This window comes from Lepisma saccharinum, chromosome 9 (genome assembly GCF_977018435.1).
Source record: "Lepisma saccharinum chromosome 9, izLepSacc3.1, whole genome shotgun sequence".
In the NCBI taxonomy this organism is placed as follows: domain Eukaryota; kingdom Metazoa; phylum Arthropoda; class Insecta; order Zygentoma; family Lepismatidae; genus Lepisma; species Lepisma saccharinum.
This window is the reverse complement of record NC_139237.1, coordinates 70,003,889-70,010,117: the sequence shown is the minus strand read 5'-3', so window position 1 is coordinate 70,010,117 and position 6,229 is coordinate 70,003,889.

Here is a 6,229-nt window from a genome sequence, read left to right as displayed (position 1 = left end):
ACTATGTAGAAATTTCAGTGACAAAAGCAGGTTTGACCAGGAATCAAACCTGGGTCTCTGGCATACCGTGCCATAACACAGGTAAAATAGCAATGCGAAAAATAAGATAGAGTCAGGGCTGGCTCGTTGGCTCAGTTGTCGTTCTTCGTGGTGGAGTGGTCAGCTCAGCATGCTACATAAATGTTTATGTTTATCCGCAATGAGAAAACAGACAATTTAGTAAAAAGTGACAAATGTGAAAACTGAGAAAAAGTGAACCTGTTTTTTTTGCTGAAATTTATACTAGGTAAGTTTCTGTTCCGCCTCACCCTAAGTTTGCATATCCCACTGTAAATTGTAATATTTATTAAACTCTCTATGTCCTCATATGCCTCTCAAGTACCAGTAGCATGTTGGTTTACCAAACACCTTTCTTCTCTATTACAGTTTTTATGGATTCTAAATAGCGGCACAAGATTTTATGCAATCTTAACTTTGATCATTAATAAATGCAACAATACAGTAAATGTTACTATTAAAGTGGTGTCTATCCTTGCTGCAACATTTCAGAACTGTTTTCAAGCTTACAAGTGTATAACTTGTTAGTGTAGGTTTGAAAACGTTGTGGGAAACAGGAGTGAATTGTCGCAGCAAGAATAGAAACAAGTTTAATAATAACATTTACCATATTATTTTGTAATATCCCACAGTGGCTATGCAAACTTTTAAGATCAACATTACAGCAATTTCCATGAAAGCATAGGGATTATATATGCCCCCAGGGGCTAAAAAACTGCAACCAGAGGGGATTCACCTTCATAACCCCTTACAAATACCACCCTGGATGGAAGACTCTGTTTCTTCTACTGTAATAAGGAATGGATCTTTTTCACCAAAATCTTACAGAGAAAAACAAACACAAGTTGTACTAAAAAAAGTGTGACTATTACTTGTGATGCATTCTGTTCTAAATTGGAAGCTACCTTATGCATATTTTATCATGGTATTTCAGTTTGTTCCAATCAAAGTATGCATTTATTTATGTGTTTCCTCAGCTCTTCTGAGAAGTAAGTGGAAGGGACAACTATACAAATTGTGATGCATTATATAAATCATTCTATAACCTTTGCCTGAATGTGTGACTGTAAATTTACAGGAAACAAATTAACATTGTCACATAGGTAATTCCATGGTCACTTATGTTACACTTTGACAAAATGGACACTTCTTGGTATCGAGCCTTGTTGATGTTAGATCTACAGGACTTCCACAGAAGAGACAGATAAACATTACCACTAAATTAACACAGTAACAAATTTCTGTTCTGTCTTTCCATCTTCTGAAGTATAAATTTTATATGTTGTAAAAACAACATGCAATAACATAGAAATGCAGACACTAAGATTGCAGGCTCGTTACTTTTTTTTTGTTGTTAAAAACAAGGTGGTCACTTGCATTACATAGAGCAGGATGAACATTTCTCTGGCCACCATTATGGTACCGGCCCCCATGGCAGAATGGTTAGCACATCGCGCTACGATGCCAGCCTGGGCATGTCCATTTATCAATCTCATCATATCATCACTCATTCCCATCTTCGCATTAGCCAAAAGTGGCAGAAAAGCCAAGTAAAATAAATTAAATCAATCAACCATTATGGTAAACAGTACCACAGCACCATTGCAAATAAAGGCTATGTTAGGTGTTCATTATATGTACTATTATCAACCCCCATTTCTTTTAAAAATATGATGCATTGTTCCTGTTGTCATGGAATTACGCATTCACTAATATTTTGGCTTGGAAAACTTATAAGACGTTTCACTATGACAAAGATGCAGTGGCATATCTTGAAAATTTGACCTGGCTTACCAGAACAATTCTTATTTATTGTATGTATTTATTATACACCCCCTCCCTCCCATCTAGATGAATTAGATATATAGAAATAAAGCATCAATGCAGGGATGCAAGAAAAACAAAAACAGTCCGACAACTTCAAATTTTCTGGCAATTTCAATATTTTTCATAGAATTTTCCCTTTTCACCAAAAACTGGACATGGATTTCCCTTCAGTAGGTGAAATTTCCCTTCATGTAGCGACACTACTTTGCATGGAGCAAGCAGTTTTCTCCTGCCCTGTTTCCAGCAGTGGAATTGACACCGCAGGCTCCCTCATCCTCCGCATGTACAATCTAGGAGAAAACCTAGTCGTCAGAATGGTGCGAATGATGCCACTTATATAAAACGGTCTTTAAAAAAATTTCATAAATTCGGGATTAAAAGCTTGTTTCAATAGTTTGCATAATATATAATGAGTGATTTCGCATATAATAATGCTAAATGCATAAAAAAATATATGAGAAAGTTGGTTTACTGGCGGTAACATGGAGAATATGCCTCTGCAAAGATGAATGAAAGGAAGACATCTCAAATGCCATCAAGCATATCATATCAACCAAATAACAGAAGTTGAATTGTTTCCTGCATAAATATGTTTTATAGAAAAAAATCAAATTTCATAATTTTAATTAATCTGACTGTACAGTAATCTGTTTGCATCAATTACTGCTTCAAAATGTACATGTGACAGAAGGTCTGGTATTACCCAATTACAGTTTTCTTCTATAAAAAAAATTACTGTCACTGGCTAATATTACAACACTACAGATATATCAATATTTTTTCCTCATTGGTCCGTACATGTCACAGCTCATCTATACATCCTATATTATACAGTGTGGCCCATTAGATAAACATACATACACACACACACACACACACACACACATTTTTTAGAATATGTCACAGTGATTTACATGATTGACAATTAGCACCTGTAATGTTTTTAGGAGATGTCAGCTTCATTAGTATATGAGAGTGCTAAATTTAAAGCATGCTGGAAGATATGACATGGTGACCTTTTTTGAAGGAGACATATCAGAGGTATGACAACAATGCAAGCTACATGCATGTGTATATTTTGAAGTACATACTGGTCAAACTTCATACTGTAAACATTTATTGTGTGCAAGGAAATATTTGCATGTTCTTGTGTGAGTATCCAGTAGTGATTGTGTGAGTACACAAATAGTATTTCCCTAAAAACCTTTTTTTTGTCTTATCTCTGAAACTAAAGCACAGGATAAATCAGATTAAACATGGAATGTGTGCAAAATGGCTGAAAATGGAATGAGATGACAAGATCACAAGCTGCAAGAAAAGAATGGAAGTTAACTTTTATTAAGTCACTTTGCAATCAAGGGGTCCCAGGTTCGATACCTGGTGGAGGTACATAGTGGTTCGGATCCCATTTTTTAAACTGTAGGTCCAGCCCCAATTAACCTTTCTGTACAAAAAGTGTATTTAAAACACCAACACAATCAATCAATTAACTTTCTTTAAGTGCGAGTTACTCGGAAATCTTTTTATTCTTACGGAAACCACTTTTAATATACCTTACTAGTGCATTGTAATATTAATATGTACTTAAAACCCAGTTTTGTTTTTAGGCTAGGGATGACAACCTGACTGATCAGAGGCAGATGCTCCTTGACCTCCCCCCCTCCTCCTCATCTCTAGCAACATCTCCACAGATGTGGAGCTAAGATGGCAGGGAGTCTCTCATACCCTTAAGGGCATCCCGTGAAATGTTTGTCTGCACGTCTCTCAGCATGGAAGTAATGAGAAAAAAATTGAGGAAAATTTCCGATCATTGCCCTACTTTTTGTCCTAATAATTTCCATTTAATATAAAGAGGGGCATTCCATCGTCACACGTGGGACACACAGACTACTTTTTATATTAAACTAACTATTCTACTGATAGTTAAGCAACATTTTTCTTATAGCTTCTGTGCAATGAAATATAAAACTTAACACTGTTGATTAAACATAACTATCCTTAAAATACTTTCCCAGATTTGTAGCTATAAGTGACCAATTTTGTGTCAAGTGTGGGACAGACAAAACACTGCCTCTTCACTTAAGACATTTATTTTAGTTTCTGTGAATTATCAAATGATGAAAAATAAATTATTGAAGACAAAGAGAGAAGGAAATTGACCTTTGAATATTCTAGTGGAGTTGAGGGGGGAAATGTAACAATTAAAGGAGACATTTATTGTTTTTTGGTGTCACAGGTGGGACACAATAGAAAACAGTAGTGAATCAAAAAATTAAATGAATAATATGCACAATACGTTCTCCTTTCTAACTTAATTATGTATAATACTTGGATCTTAATCCAGAAGAAAATTTTAAGATTGTTAATTCACAAGATAGAATAAAGTTGCAGCATTGCATTTAATTTTAAAAATTGAGGTTCAGGGGATCTTTCACATGGAATGCCCCAAGAGCAATCACAATTCTTCTAACAAGTAAAGAGTGCTTTTAAAAAGGTGGAAAAGGCTTTGAAATAAATTTTCTTTTAGTATATTCAGTAGATGTCACTAGTGTTGCTAATCACAAATATCAAAATTATTTGACGAGTTGAAATTGGTTCAAGATTTTGAGAATTTTGATTTCGAGACTATAACCAGTTCGAAGGCAAGGCTGTTAAAGTAAGTTTGTGCATGGAATAACATGATAGGAGGAATGTTCATGTTCTCAGAGGAAACAATATTTTGTTACATGGTAGAAACACCATGAGTAGGTTAAGAGAAACAGAATTAAGGGGATGTGTCCATCCTTTATGGAACATTTATAGTTTTGCAAGAAATTACTGACAGCATATCTACTGTTCCCTTGCACTATCTATGTTCACACAGACCATGAAAGACATGACTGATGTACTCCCCACCAGATGGCAGTGAGGTAGTGTCAGAGTGGAGAAGGCTTCTTGTAAGGACAAGATCGATCATAACGCAATATGATGACAATTTTGTGTCAAAGTTAGCAAGAATCATCAGTAAGAAGCAGGAAACTAACTTGCTAAATATGTTGTACAAAATCTCAGGGGAGATCAGCCAGATACACACAGTGTTTAGAAATTTGTTTGGGTCAAGTGCTTATGGAGAACTCTGTAAAGTACTGTTTTGACTGTAAAGGATAGATCCAATAGTTGATCATAGTTAAAGCTAGGAATTGTAACTTTCCTGGCGACATAATTTGAACAAGTGTTTTCCTGGCTGGTAACCTGAGAACACTTGTTCGAATAGTTAAAGCTGTTTCACTTACCTCACAATCAATGTGGAAATTTTTGAGTAGTCTCCAAGTGTCCCTTGCATTTATGAATGGAAAAATGTTCACTGAAACAATATTTTCTTGTAGTAGTAGCAGCACGTCAATCTTGCAGAAGGATCAATTGGTAGCATATGAATCAGTTTTTTACAATAAATAACATTTTATAATGTGTGTACTGTGTAGTGTTGTGTGATGGTGACCCAGTGGAGAAAATCACAAAGTTCGTAAAAAAAAGCAGACCATATTGTTCAACTGTACTGTACGACTGAATGAATGATACACGAAACAGGAGATGCCAGACCGGTAATATACACAAATAACAGTACAATATTTGCAAAGACCCACACATTATTTCATACTGGGTAAACCAAATACGTGGGTTGTACAGAAACAAATGTATAAGTGCTCTATTTTTCTTTAAAAGTGACATAGGTCATTCAAATTGGACATGTTGGTAGAGTAACTCTTTTTTTATACTATAGAGTGACCACAAGCGGAGAAGAATATTCAGACAAAAGTCTCCGTGCACCTTCCCCTCCATCAGTTTAACTCTGGCCATAAGGAAGCACACTCCACTCTGCCCCTTCCCTCCACATGAGAGGACGATGGCACAGGGGTCGTGGGTCTGTGCCAGCTCTTTTGCCTGTGATTCCACTATAAGGTATGGTTCAATATGGTCTCCATTGCAAACAATGCATTTGCATCATTGATGAATCCAGTTCTCGAATCCTCTGTTGTAGACATTTCTTCAGTCATTTCTATATGACACACAAAGAGTGCTGAACCACAGAATATTGAACGGTGTGAATTCCTTTTCAGCAGGTTTTTAATTTCAGAAAAACAATACAAAGGAGGTATTTCTGAAGTATGGTGCTGATAGAATACATACACACATATATATTTACTTGCAGTACTCATGCTGTAAGCTATCGAGGGCACAATGTCACATATAAATATGCCAAATAATATACGGTATGTTTACAGTAACCAAAGGTCAGAAATATACTTTAATATATTTGCATCTACATATATCTTTCTCTAGTTACAGCATGTAGATTGACAATGTG